The 15,321-nt window shown below is 35.6% G+C and overlaps 1 protein-coding gene across 2 annotated transcripts in view; it reads right to left on the reverse strand.

Moving 5' to 3' along the window:
- LOC118191468 (neprilysin-2-like) overlaps positions 1–15,321 on the reverse strand; it is a 126,887-nt gene that overhangs the window by 80,840 nt on the left and 30,726 nt on the right. For both annotated transcript variants that reach the window (XM_085815076.1, XM_085815075.1), the window contains exon 3: positions 10,708–10,793. The gene's annotated coding sequence lies outside the window, so the exon portion shown is untranslated. The remainder of the gene's footprint in view (positions 1–10,707; positions 10,794–15,321) is intronic.

Below are 15,321 nucleotides of genomic sequence, written 5' to 3' on the forward strand. Positions count from 1 at the left end.
CACAGTATCTTCCCTCTTCAGTTTTACCTAAGGAGCCAAAAAAATGTTCCCAAGCAATACCTTCTTCCCCGTTCTTTGTAGAATTACTGCCGAAATCTGAAATTCCTATTGTCTCTAAATTCCAAAGATCGGATACGTTTAAGACTCGAAACGTTAGACTTACATTCAAAGTAGATATATACCTCTACCTTGTGGCTTGGAATGCTCCTTAAGTCCATCCTAATGTAGTGGCAACTGCAGTCAAACCTCCATCGAGCTGTTTGACTCTCCCTGTAAGAATTGTAGTGTAAAAGTCGCTGCTGATTAGCATCTCTATCTTCGGGCAACCTTTTCGTATGTCTGAAAGCCATATCCTTTTGCACTTAAGTTCTTTTAAAAAAGGGCCCTTAGGTACGTGTGCTATATTTTCACCTATAGCTTCCTGATCCAAAAACACAAATTCCATTTCTTTTTTCATTTAAGAATTGAGAAAGCGTAGCTTGATCCGATACTTTTTATGTACGTTCGGTTCAATTTTAACCCCTCCAAAAAGCGTGTGAGCTACAGTTTCATCTGCAATGGGAATTAGTCCTAATTTCTGTACCGTAGACTAAATAAACGATTTTTGTGATCCGCAATCGAGAAGCGCTCGTACTTCTCTCGTGACTGATTTTCGTAACATATCGACATTGTCATGAGAGCTACCTCCATGGAGCACATCTGTCCCGCCGTAGTTGCCTGAACGGTGTCTGGCTGTGTTGCCTTTTCCTGCGTTTCCTGTGTCTGCAGATCCGGGGAGAGAGAAACTGTGTGAGTCTTACCACACACATAGCAACGTACAAACTGCTTACACGACTTAGGAACATGTCCAGGAGAAAGGCATTTTAGGCAGCACCTCTTAAGCCTAATTTTATTCTTTTTTCTCATCTAATAACAAAGAGCGGGCTTCGTAGCAATCCTTACTACCACGCAGTTTATTGCAAAAAATACAGTTATTATCTTTCGTCGTATGGAAACCTGCCGACGTAGGGACATTCGGTTAACTGTTTCGATTTAAACTTGCCTTTTAAATCCTTTTTCGAGATTTATTGCAATACTTGTCTTTTTGCCAAAAAATTTCAAATCCACACCTCGCTAACTCAAGTCTTTCCTCCCCTTTCACTTCGTATCTTAAAAATTTCATCAAATTAGTTAGGCGAGAAATACCTTGACTTTCGTTTACTTCCCAAAAAAACGGGCTACCTTGCTAGGCTCTGAGGACTCCCTCCGAGAGGCATGATTCTACCATGGGATAACCAACAAGTATTGCTTTCCGTTTTAATATCTAAAGATTAGAGAGCTCTTAGTTGTGCTTCAATTTTATCAAATAATTGCCGTAATGGTAATTTTTCACTACTACCTGTCTTAACATTCATTACAATCAACTTTACAAGCTCTCTGACGTATACCTCAAGTAATAAATCATGATTCCCAAAACGTTCCTTAAGAGCACTAATAGATTTGAATACTTTTTCGCAGACATTGGGTAACTGTCAATAAAGTCTCTAGTGCGTGTCCCTTGTTTCATGCTTTGCACAAGATACTGGAATTTATCACTTTCGTGCAAATCAGGGTCCTCGTGTATTTTTTCGAAATGAGACCCAAACGGAAGCCATTTCAATAATTCTCCATCGAACTTCAGCGAGAAATGATAATAAATTCATCCTTATAAAGCCTTAGGATTCATCCTTACCCTAAATATCCCAGCTTTCCATTCCATCGTTAACATTTTCAGGCGTTACATCAGTCTAAATTATAGAATTCAAAATCTGCTAGTTAAGTTCCTCAATATCTTTCTGTAACATTTGCAACTTTGTAAATTTATCTTTAATTATACCTGCTGAAAAATCATCCTTACCAATTTCGCTTTTCAAAACATTAACAGTCTTGGTAAAGGTCTAAGGATCTTAAGTTTTACTAACGTTTATTTTATTTTAAATCTTTACTATCACTTCTTATTTTCTACTTCCGGCCAGAATTATAAGCGTGAAGGAGTTTATGCAAAGTTGTCTGGCGAACGCCAAGTATTTAAGTGTGGCCTTTTTGCCAAGCAGAAGAGAGGAAGCAGTGAGTTCGAAGCAGGCCGCTTACCTTAGAAGTTACGCAGTTGCTATTTGCCTTCCAGGCCAGAGGTTTTAATCCTCTTGATAAATTAAACGTATTGTAGTGTTCACAGTCTCTGTGCTACATACGCTTCCTGTTATTATAAGGCCAATCTTATTCTAAAGTTAAATTAGAGTTTAGTTTTATTTTGATATCTTTTACGTTAGACCCCGAGTGGAGGGTCATTGTATTCCGAAGTACGGAAGTCATTGTATATAAAGAAAAATAAAGGGTTTTGTATACCCTTCGTCTGTATCCTGTCTACTTACTACAATTAGTGAACATAGCTTTAGTAAGCTATCTGTTCTAGTCAGGTCATTGTATGTTTCCGAAGAAGGTAAGAAGAAACATTGAACCTGATAAAGGAAGAATGCAATCCTTCGCGTTTTGCAGTTAAAGGATTCATAATAAAACAATCAATTAAACCAGCTTTAATTCAAAAAAAAAAAAATACCATTCAACAAAATAATTCTAACAGAACCTCACTGCATCATGTCGCGGACGCCACTGTTACGAAAAATCAAAGACCAAAATCAGAACTACACCGAGACTACCCGTCAACGGTTGTTCTGCACAAGTCCTTAGTATACGTATATAAACCTTAATAATAATTAGACACAATGAGTCTACTATTAGAGTATCTTTATTTATAGAAAAAGAAATAAATTTTTATTAATACTTGACATTAGCAGCTTCACAGTTTCCTTGAATTAAAGCAGGAATTCTCTACTAGGATATTATTCAATAAACAGAAAAAAAAGTACAATACATGATTCAATTAATACATTAAATTCATAGAACGCTTATATTACGAAGCAAACACGGATCAGAACGTGCATGGCAACGCCGAAAACTGATGCCATCCACAAAAAAGGATACATAAAACAAAATCTCGTATTCATTCAACAAAGTTATTCATAAAACAAAGTCTCGTAGATATCACCCGAAGTTTATTCATGGCATTTCGTAACAATGGCTTTAATAAGAGTTCTTGCTTTGTTGTTTTAAAGATGGTGTTATTAAAAATGTTAAATTTCGTAATTTTTATAAAACTTGAAAAGTGTGACAAAGCTTACGTATTTTCTTCATTTAAACCACCGTTAACTGCAAGTACAACGAATAATTGCAAAAGTAAAAGCCGGGTTAAGACTTTTGTGCGCACGTTGTATATTTATATATATGTGTAAGATAGCATTATTACTGCGACACTATTTCTCTTTTAGTTTTCATCATGTTAAGACGCTTTGCTGCAATAATGTATGTACTGCTATGATAGCTTCTACCGGTAATATCAAAATTATGAATGTTCTGGAAGTCGGCACGATTGGAGTGCCAAGTGAATTGTGGTAACCAAAATGTGAATTTAAATAAATGCGGAATTTGATTCGGCTTGACTGTTTCTTCTTCAAAATGGATGGACGCTCTAAGTATCAAGCATCTACGCCATCAATATTGCTACGCATTTACATCTCAGCGTCCTTACATCCAGTGTTTCCAAAATTGCGCTTTTATTGCATTCTTCGGCCAGTTCTAATTATATGGGTAATCTACACAGGTTTGTTATTCTATGTTCACAGTGAATCATGGGAAAAGTCCTGTTTCAGCAAAAATTTTAATCCAAGTTTGTGCCGCATTAAATAATCAAATCATTCATGTCGTGTCATCGAACCGCAGTTTTATCACATATATATACGTAAATGTAATGAAAGCACACGTTTGGAAGCACTGATATAAGAACACTGAGATATATGTGCAGAACACTGAGATATATATGCGCAAATGGCGGCTTAGATACTTCATGCTTAAATCCATTTTGAAGAAGAACAGATAGAGCCGGATTAATTTACTTTTTTATTTAGATTCATATTTGGGGTCACAATCACTTGGCATTCTACTCGTGCCTATTAAAGAACGTTTACATTTTTGATAATTGTTGCGATAGAAAGTAAGCACAGCGAAAACGTCCAAGCAGTGCACAGAGAGAAGCTGAAGTGAAAAAGTACGCATCAGAAGGAAGAAGGGAGGGAGTCAAGAGTTTCAGTTTTAAGTTTTGGTTTGCAGTTATTTGATTGGGCAAGAGGTATCTGCATTAAGGGTTAAGTAAGATCGCATGATTAATTTGAATGGCGCCGTTTAGACTTACGGCAGTTATTTTTATACAGAGAAAGGAAGTCCCCAAATTAATTAAAAAAGTAAAAGAGGTTATAGCCAATTAAAATTAGAAGTTTGCTATGTAAGATACAAAAAAATACAATAGCTGCTTTAAAAATAATTGGCAACCTCAAAATTAACATTCTAAATTTGGTGCTCTCCCCCTAAATTCATCTGTTCTCCCATATTCGAGATTTTTGTACGTTATGTAACGCTACTAACTAACCAATCATAGATTATCTGTACTTGTACATCAGACTTAGTTTAAATTCCCCTGGCATCTAATTACGTTACTTCTACTAGCTTCTATGTTGCTAATAGCTCCTTGCTTTGCTTCTCCGTCTAAACTGCCTGCGTCTTAATTTTAAGAATCAATGTACATAACAATTTATTATATTTCATTATGAATGAATGAATCATAGAAATGTCTTGGATTTCATTATGATTGGATAAAGACCCATGGAGATGATTTTATATGCGTGGAAATAAAGAGTGGAAATTTGTCAAGTTCATGTTTTCTTGTATTCCTCTGTAAGCCTTCACCCGCAGCTACAACGACTGCAAGTTAATTATACTCTTCTGTGCTTCCCAGAATTATTACACATACAGTATATTATTATTACCCGTATATTATATATACATTTGTGTGAGTGTGTGTATATATATTGATTTACAACTATTGATAGTAGTAGACATGATTTACAACCAGTCCAGGATTTACGTATAAGCTCACAAGGTGTAGCGGGCCCCCGCTTTCTTGGCGTCCCCCAAAAATACCGTCCAGGTATCCGAAAATCATATTTGTCACTGACATATAATATCTGGACTTATAAAGGGCCCCATATCTCAAAAAGTTTAGGGCCTTAAAATGATGTCTAAATCCGACCCTGTGTAATAACTATTGATAGTAGTAGACATGCATTTCTATCAACTATCGATAGCAGTAGACATGCATTTCTATCAACTATCGATAGCAGTAGACATGCATTTCCAGTAGCAAAATTATTTTTAATGGCGTAAGCATTCATGTCATTGTATTTTTAAATTCCGTTATAATCTGGGTTCTTATAGCGGGATTCGAACCTAGTGAAATTTTCTTTCATGATTTCAGTGTCACAAAATGCTCGGTTAATCTACCAAAATGTTAACTACCTATAACATCTCACTTTATTCAGGTAACGAATTTGCTCTTAATTCAGGTATTCAGAAGACCGAACAAGTAGAATTATTGGAGTGTTGATGATCCTTATACCGAGCATTCCAGGCTATCTTGAACCTCTTTTTTATTGAAATGATTCACAAAATATCCTTCGCTTTATAACAAGTTTCACAATTTACAGTATACTGCCCTAGAAATACGCGGCGGTGTTCGAGGGCTTGAGTGTAATAATAATTCTTACTCCGCGGGCAATGTTTTTAAGTTAGCAATCAGTTCACATATTCTTTAAATGAAAAACTGTTTTTAGATACTTTTGTTCCGTACACATCATATACAAACTGTGAAAAATTAACGGTAACTGACGTTTTACATGTGTGAGCTCTACATTGACGAGTGAATAGTAAGAAGTTGAATAATACTCAATTCGACTCCGTTACCTTGATCCATAAACAACAGACAATCTGCAACAAACTCTACCAAAAGCATGAAACTAAAAAGCTATAACTCTAAAAGAATTATACTCAAAATATGGAGCAACTCCTTTCTTAATGGAGAAATATTTATAAGCTTAATCTTTTGTTGCAGCCAAATATATCGAGCAAGAAAATGTCTTGTAGAAAACAACGCAAGGGGAAACAGCATGGGAAAAAAAAGCAAAGACAATACGTCATATTTTATTAAAAATATCGTGGTATAAAACATCGCCGTAAATAAAGCGGTTAAAAATTTTATAACCTCAAAACATTGTCATAGGAATTATTGTAGTACAAAATACACACAAAGTAAAAAATTTAAAACACGATAGCATAAAAGTACAGCACCGCAGACATATTTTTTCAGACATAAAAGGTTTACATTTATGTTTGCAAAATCATTTGTGAGCGCAAGAAAGAATGAGCAAAGTTATATCTGCATATTTCATATTTTTGAATTAAGTAATTAATTTTTGCTGAAAAAGCAAGAAGATAACTTAAGCATCCAAAATTTGAAGAGTAATAGAAAATTAATGCTACATATAGCAAATAATAAAATTTTAAAGTTGGAGAGTTAGCTATTTAATATCAATATTTAATTCATTTTTACTTCCTTGTACGAAGTAAAAATGTATTTAATATCAATATTTAATTCATTTTTACTTCCTTGTACGAAGTAAAGGAAATACGAAGTCACGAAAAATTCCGGGTATCATATTTTAACGAAAATATCCATTTTGACCGCTATCAAATGCAATTTAACCATGTTTTTGCATGAGGTCTGCATGTAAGGAGAGAATAAAGGACTCTTTCTCCCCAAATGAATTATAAAACTAATTTAAAATGGATTCAGAAAAGAATTTTTCGTAGCGTCTATGTATGTATGTATCTCACATAACTCAAAAACATGTAGCCTTAGTACGTTGAAATTTTGTATATGGGACTGCTATAACATGTAGTATGTAGTAGGTATATATATATATATATATATATATATATTAAGTTTGACTATATATATATATATATACTCTGTTACTCGGCTCCATGAGCTCAGTTTTTTATTCTTATATGTTGGTAAATTACGAATTTTTTTTCTTTGAAAATGATTGAAATACGTTTTTCTTATCTTCCGATTAAGGTTTTTATACCTTTAGTTAATCTGCATGCAATAGTTGTAGAATTATCAACAATTTAAAAATTGTTTAAGTACAGCTAAGCCTAACTTTTCTTACCATAGCAGCCATATTTTTTTACATTCGAAACTTAGCATAATAGTGAATTAAGTCTTTCTGCACCTTTGTAAGGATCTTAAGTTTGACTAACGTTTATTTTGTTTTAAAACTTTACTGCCCTCTCTCATTTTCCACTTCCGGCCAGAATAAACGCGTTAAATTTGTTTATGCAAATTGTACTTGCTAACGCTTCAGTATTTAAGTTGTGGCAAATCGAGTTGAGATGGGGAGAGAGTGAGCCTCCTTGCCACTGTATTTCATGCTAGCTTTCAATCAGTTGCTGTCCACTTTTAAGGCCAGAGGTTTAGTTCTCTTGATATCTAAAACGTATTGTAGTTTTTCGCAGTTTGCGTTCTACATATGTAATAATCTGAAAGGCCAACCTTAGTGTTAGTCATCTGTGTAAAGTATTCAAAGATAGCTCTTATTTAAAATTAGTTAGTTAGTAGTTGTTATATTTTTACGTTCAGACCACAAGTGGTTGGTCTTTGTATCCCGAAGTGTACCTGTAATATCGTGGAATAAGCGAATGTTTTAAGTTGCTTGAAATGATTTGCAAAGATTTGATCGCAGTTTTTATTTTTGACAAGTCCGGAGGTGAAGGATCTTTAGGGATCGGATTATATGATCCTTCGTTTAAGAGTTTAGTGACACCATCGATGTATGTGTTCTTATCCATGACGACTATCTGGCCACCTTTGTCGGCCTTTGAAATAATAATATCCGGATTAGAATGAATTTCGCGCATTGTAGCTCTTTCTCTCGCAGTTAGATTTGGTTTCAAAGGTTTATTATTGAATTTCACATTATGAGCGATAAGATGCGTAATCATTTCCTTCAGTGAATCTGAAACTTTACTGAACTTGAAAGCTTTTTCTATAGGAGCCAAAATCTTTGGAATCGAGGGTTTACAGGTTTGTGAGAAGTTAAAATTATATTTTAGAATTCTCTCTTGTTCTTCTGAAAGACTAACATTAGAAATATTAACTATTGGCTTGATGTTTACGATGGGAAGATTTTTTTGAACTACTTGAACTGGAAGACTGTAAAAGAAGTTTTTCGAATTTAACTGCAAGGGTGTTTTTATGACGGTTAACTGCATTCTCCGTTCTAGACCAAGACTTTTGTTCAAGGGCAGTGAATTTTGGATATGATTTAGCGAGTTCCAGATGAAGCTTATAGAGTTCATGTTCAATTCTGGACAATTGTTGACGAGTATCCCTTATGACGGACCGAAGTAAGGCAAGCTTGTAATTTAACAGAATTCTTGAAACGCGACTCGAAGGTTTTTGATTAGATTTGATTTGAATAAAATTGGGGATCAATTTTTTACATTTACATTTAAGTAAAAAGTCAAGATGATTCAGAAATTTTTGCCGTTTCAGGCGTAATTTAGTGAAACTATAAACGGATGAAGGCATGATAAACAATGCAGAAAATCAAACTAAATTAACTAAGCAATAATAAAGCACACACAAAACAGCAGAAAAATCCCTCACTGAAATGAATAGAAAACAAAACGTTTGTAAGCAAAACAGAGTCGTAGCTAGGGTTGTCAGCGCCCAGGGACAACTGAAGATTTCGCGCCCCCTACTGCTTGCCAAGGATGGAAAACTTTTAATTCTAAAATGGCGTAACATCAGTTTGGCGCCCCTTGGATTCTGCGCCCGGGGACAGGTGCCCCCTTACCCCACCTAGCTACGCCCCTGAAGCAAAATGCATGAAATCAGACAAGCAAAGCACAATATCCAAGTATACAAAACATAAACATAACTTGAAAATTGCAAAAAAGTACTTACCGAAACTGATGCAATCACAAAATGGCGGCCACACCACGTGCAAAAAAGAAAGCAACAAATAAGCCTGTTTGGGGCTTCTATAATTAAGACACAATAACACGCCGAATAAATACTAATTCAAAAGTCAAACAACAAAAATCAGCGTTATATTTACAAAATTTTCACAGGACTAGTTTCGATGGTTTTATCGAGCCACCATCCTCAGCTGCAAAACCAAAAATGAACAAGATAGGAAATAATGATTGTGTTTCCATATGTATTCTATGTGTCATGATATGTATTCTCGTGTGTGTTTTTATGTCTTTATGTTACGTAATTACGAGTGGGTTTTTATGCTTTTACGTTTAATTTTGTATATCTATGTGTTTCAGCTTATATGAGTGTTTTAGTGTTTTAATGCTATCCTTTATATTCTTTTTAAGTTACTTTGCGTTATTAACAACGTCCTATGTAAAAACTACTCGACATCTAGCCCCTGTATGGCCATGTAAACTCCCAGTGCAGCCTCACGGGGCTCCAGCGAGTTGCTTCTTCGAGATAGTGGAGGACGTGGGACATATGCCTGTCTACCTATGTTATACGCCAGGCGTCCCCGTCCTCCGTCACCTGTCACCTGTAATATCGTGGAGAATAAAGGGTAAAGTTAAGCCTTCTTGCTTGTGTTGTCCGTTCCATACATACCACGAGCATAGATTGTGTAAGCTCCCTGCTCCCATTCAGGACATTAGATGTTCCGTAAACAGATTAGAAGATCCAGGAGTCCTTCAGTGTCTTTTTTCCGATGGTACCAAAAAAGCATGCTTTTAGTTTGTGCACCGAAAAATCTGCCTTCTTGCATGCTGAGCGAATTGCTTGGTTTTGGGCAGAAACTCCAATTTTAATTGTAAAATTTTTAAAATTGTTTTAAATGTATTTGGTGTTCTATGATTTTCTTTATCTTTCAATTTTTAATGAAGATATTTTGGAGTTTTTATTATTTTTGCCTTGCGAAGTGAGAACTGAATTAATTGAATGAGAAATATATCTGTAATGAAATTCGAGGAAAATAAGTGTATTAGCAGCAAATATTGTCGCCAGTCTGTCTCGGGCAGATGAGAATGCTTACGAGTAGCGCATGTGCATTAGGTAAGTGGCGCTAAATCTTTTGTGAAAAACTGTTTCTTTTTATTTGTTTAATTTCTTTTATACATCATTTTAGATTTATTATAGTATTTGAATAGAACTTGTGGCAACGATTAGATAATTCTTCAGATGATATAATTTATGTGCACTCCGATTTGTAAAATGAGGGAGATGTAACGCTGTTAAGTGAAGCTAGCGCCATAATGTCACTATGGTAAATAAATATACAGAATTTTAAAGAGTGCATTTATTCTATTGTGGTTTATGCGCTATCGACGAAATAGGTTTAATTCAATTCAAAAAGTTTAAATGAAATTCAGGTAAAATTGCGTATAATATAATATTCCGTACAAGAAAGTCATGTATATGTTCTGCTGTTATGGAAGTCATGTATAAGTCATGTGGATTTTAAATGTTGGATTAGTAGTAATTTTGGATTAATAATGTGCACATGCATATAAAACGCATAAAATTCTAAGACTCATGCCGTTTTCCCCTTGTACATTTTTTTTCCCCACGATGCTTTGTACTATGATTTTTTCTCCTTACGTTGTTATGCCCGCGACGTTTTCGTCTGCGATGTTTTTCAGAGACGCCGAATCTGTATTATATTAATTATGTGTTTACATAATTATGTAATCCATACTTACTGTACACTCAGTGGGAGATAATATAGGATATTGTACTCATCCAAAACTCCAAATGAATGCAGATGACAGGAGATGTACGGTAGGACCTGAAAAAATATTTAAATTATTGCTTTTATTTCTTCCTATAAAAAGGAACCGCTATATGTTAAAGAAAATGATCAAATAAAGTCTTATAATATTTTATAGCTGTTCTTCTATGCTATGATGAAAAAAAAGTTTTGTCTTGTGATATCTAGTGTGTTTTGCAAGCATAAGATGGTGACGTGATCTTAAATTTCGTAGCTGGAGACTTATCGCACAGGCGTGAAGATGAACACAAGAGGAAAATGGTGTAAAAGAATCGCAAACTGTATAAAGAACGCACGGTCTTTTGTCCTTATGCAAAATACCGACCACTTGCTGTGAGAACTTAAAGTGAATTTAGCAATACATTTAAAGGTAGAGATGTAGAGTTTGAATACACAATTAAATTAAATTTAACAGGATGAATAAGAAATCTACACCAGCGATATGCTCACTAGACAGCCGTAATGTGTAGCCGCTACTGAGATTAACAGCTGGAGAACAAATTACAAAACGTCCACTTTCACTTACGCAATCACGCTTTGTCTAACCTTTTTGTTTCAAGAATTTAAATACTCACGCTCACCTACTTCATTTACAACCTGGTAAGAAAATGCGAGAGCAAATAAGAGAATTCAAGAAAGTCTCAAAAATTAAGATAACCGTTAGTAAATCTAAACAGGACCTTATAGACTCTAAACAGGACCTTAGAAACATTTGCATTTATGCGTTCGCCAAACATTCAGTTTTATCTTATTATCTTTACTGTAATTTCTTTGAATTGCATTATCAGATAGGACAAAAAGTTTTTAACGAAGCATTTCTTTTCAATTATCGCTGTTCAAGAAGATATTTTTTCTGAAAAATTTTAACCACTGTAAATAAACTTTCTGCCATTATACCACAACAAAACCATTAACAAGTTCCTTCAGAAATTCTGCTTACCTATTGCTGACAGCGTATAGTGTTTGTCTTTTTATTAAAAGAAACCTTTGTGTTCGTTGAAGCCATGGATAAGTGTTAGCAAGTTACTGTGAATTATAATTCTCAGAAGACAATCAGTAACGCACCAGTGTTAGAAAGCGCTCAGAAACCAGCTGACGCAATATTTAGTACCATCAATAAATCCAGATCCTTGTTGCAGCTCAAGGAAGTCTATTCTATAGAAATTAGTGCCTCGTCACTAATTGCTGATTTGGTAGTGCAGAACCACTAAATCGTATGTTAACCGCTAGAGGACAGAAAGATCGTTTGATTTATGATATTCTCGATACAATTTTGCTCATGGTTCTTTGTGAAAATGTACTTGTGTAAATAAAACTCTTTCATTAAGTATAAAAATAAAATTGGAAATTAACTAAAACATCGTTTGTAGGATTTTATACCAAATGCTATTAAAACTCTGCAAAATATACTGCAGCCAACTGGAAATTTTAATGGCACTTACGCTATGCATTTTACTGATGTGGCTCATTTGAAATGGGTGTTATAAGCAAAATGTCTTAAGAATACATACACGTGATCAATAATAAAAAATAGACTGCAATATCTATTATTTACACCTTTTTAACGCGAGAGTCTTGCTCATATGTAATTAAAAAAGCTTTTAAGTATAAGTATTAAACTATATCGCTTGTATTCATGAGACAATTGACTAAATTCCCAGCTACTCTTTTATCTGGCAATGATTCCCGTTGTTCAACAACGATGTGTCAGCCAACGATGTGTCTTCTTCCAAAATTGAAAGTTTATGACAACTTACAACTTTAGCTGCCTTGCATAGATCATGATTATTTCATTTATTGGGCATTACAAATGACTTAGACAAGACTTTTAATTCGCCTTTTTTTTACCATTACGTTGTAAGGATCTTAAGTTTTACTAACGTTTATTTTATTTTAAATCTTTACTATCACTTCTTATTTTCTACTTCCGGCCAGAATTATAAGCGTTAAGGTTTTTATGCAAAGTTTGTCTGGCGAACGCCAAGTATTTAAGTTGTGGCTTTTTGCCAAGCGAGAGAGAGGAAGCAGTGAGTCGAAGCAGGCCGCTTACCTTAGAAGTTACGCAGTTGCTTGTTGCCTTCCAGGCCAGAGGTTTTAATCCTCTTGATAAATTTTAAACGTATTGTAGTGTTCACAGTTCTCTGTTCTACATACGGCTCCCTCTTAATATAAGGCCAATCTTCAACGTTTATTATTTTAAAGTTAAATTAGAGTTTAGTTCTATTTTTATATTTTACGTTAGACCCCAAGTAGTGGGTCCGTGTATTCCGAAGTACGGAAGTTATTGTAAATAGAGAAAATAAAGGGTTTTGTATACCCTTCTTGTGTATCCTGTCTACTTCCCACAATTAGTGAACATAGCTTTAGTAAGCTCTCTGTTCCGAGTCAGGTCCTTGCATGTTCCCGAAGAAGGTAAGAAGGAACATTGACCCTGATAGTGGCGCCCAACGAAGAAGAATAAACATGGCCGAGTTTCAAGAAGAACCTGTGCTGCCTGCAGAAACGGCTCAGAATCCAGAAATGCCAGCTGCCGCCCTGGAAGGATTTGGTTACATCGTCCAGACCATGCGCGCTTCGATGAAACCAGAAGCAACATTTAATGGAAACTCACCAGTAACCAGTTTTTTGGAAAAATTGGATGATCACTTCATGCTCTACCCCGTGCACGAATTTCAAAAAGTTACCTTAGCTACCAGCGCTTTGAGGGGCCAAGCGCTTAACTGGTTCAAATGTATAGGCAGAAGTCTCTTGGGTCAAGCAGGAAGTCCCACCTATACTTACGAGAATTTCAAGACTGCCCTACTAAAAGCCTTCCCTGTTGTAAGGGATAGTGCGAAATTAGAAACGGAAATTTTCAGTATATATCAGCAAAGAATCGAAAATCTCTCAAGCTTTATTTTAAGAAAAATTCACGTCTTCAAACTCTTGTATGGAAACCGTCCGGATCCTGAAATAATTCAAGTGATTTTCCCGAGGTTACTGCCCCATGTGCAAGATTTTATTGAATTGAGAAATACGACTACACTGGAAAAGTTATTTGAGCTAGCAATCCAGTTTGAAAGTAGAAGAACGGCGGACGTCGAAAGAAGACGCCAATATCAACAGCGAAACCAATTTGGTGCGCCAAGACTACAGCAAACTCAAGCACACGGCTACGGAAGCAAAGCGAATCAGTGGGCAAGGAAACCCGAGCATTCAAAAACAGCCGGCTAACGTCGACAGTTCAATAGCAATCCAGGAAAAAAGTCTCAAGGCCAGGGGAAAAAGAAGGAAAGCACGGAAATGAAAAATAATTTAAACTAAAACGGATTTCTGCTGACGAGAGGGTGCGGAAATCCGAAGGCCACGAAAACCCATCTTCCTACAAGTTAAATACAGTAATGGTGAAAAATTTGACTCTTCCGAAGATTGAAGTGTTGGTGAATAATATCCCAGCCACCGCACTCCTGGATACAGGCGCGCAGTGTTCCTGTGTGGCAGAAGATTTTTTTAGGAAGTATTTTCGCAAATACCGCATATATAATTCGGATAATACGACAGTGTTAGCGGCGCAAGGAGAAAAATGTAAGTGCATAGGTAAAGTACCGTTGTATATCCGTATCAAGGACGAACAAGTAAAGGTGATGTTTTTTATAGTAAAGAATCTGCAAGCACATATTATCTTAGGAATAGACTTTCTTTCAGACGCACAAGCAACACTGCATTTTAATGAAGCGTCCCTTAAGCTGACAATGAAACCAGTTCGTGCAGAAAAGGCTGAACCGCCGATGGTAAATCTTGACCACCTACCTAAGGACGAGCAAGGAAGAATCCGACAAGTGGTAAGTGAATTTGCTTCGTTATTTAGTGATATTCCAGGATTTACTCAGGTTACTAACCATAGTACTGACACCGGAGATTCAATGCCATTTCGTCAAAAACCATACCGGTATGATAAGAATAAGGAAAAAATTATAGAATGGCATATTACCGATATGCTACGTAAAAAGATCATAGCGCCCATCTCAAGTAGTTATGCTAGCCCGGTGGTTTTATGTAAGAAAAATAATGACTATCCTTTGGCGCATCCAAAAAGGTGGAGATTCGCTATTGATTACCGTAAATTAAACTCCATAACTAAATATCCGGTATATCCGTTACCGATCATTGAAGAAATTCTAAGGAACATAAAATCAACCAAATTTATGACGACTTTAGACTTAACGACTGGTTATTTTCAAATAGGGGTTAGGCCTGAGGACGTGCCTAAGACTGCTTTTATAACCAAGTCTGGCACTTATGCATTTTTGCGTATGCCGTTTGGCCTTTCAGGGGCACCGGCAACATTTCAGCGATGTATGGACATTGTGTTAAGACCTGTTCTGGGAAAGTCCACATTTATCTATTTAGACGATATCATTATTACTAGTGATAATCTCGACCAACATGTACAGGATTTAAGACAGGTGTTTTCTTTATTAAATGAGGCCGGTCTAAAAGTTAATGTCGAAAAGTGCAAATTTGCAGCCCCTGAATTAAAATATTTAGGTTACAAAATATCTCAAAA

The sequence above is a fragment of the Stegodyphus dumicola genome, chromosome 4 (genome assembly GCF_044657685.1).
Source record: "Stegodyphus dumicola isolate Sdum_Otavi_A_Nest chromosome 4, ASM4465768v1".
Classification (NCBI taxonomy): Eukaryota; Metazoa; Arthropoda; class Arachnida; order Araneae; family Eresidae; genus Stegodyphus; species Stegodyphus dumicola.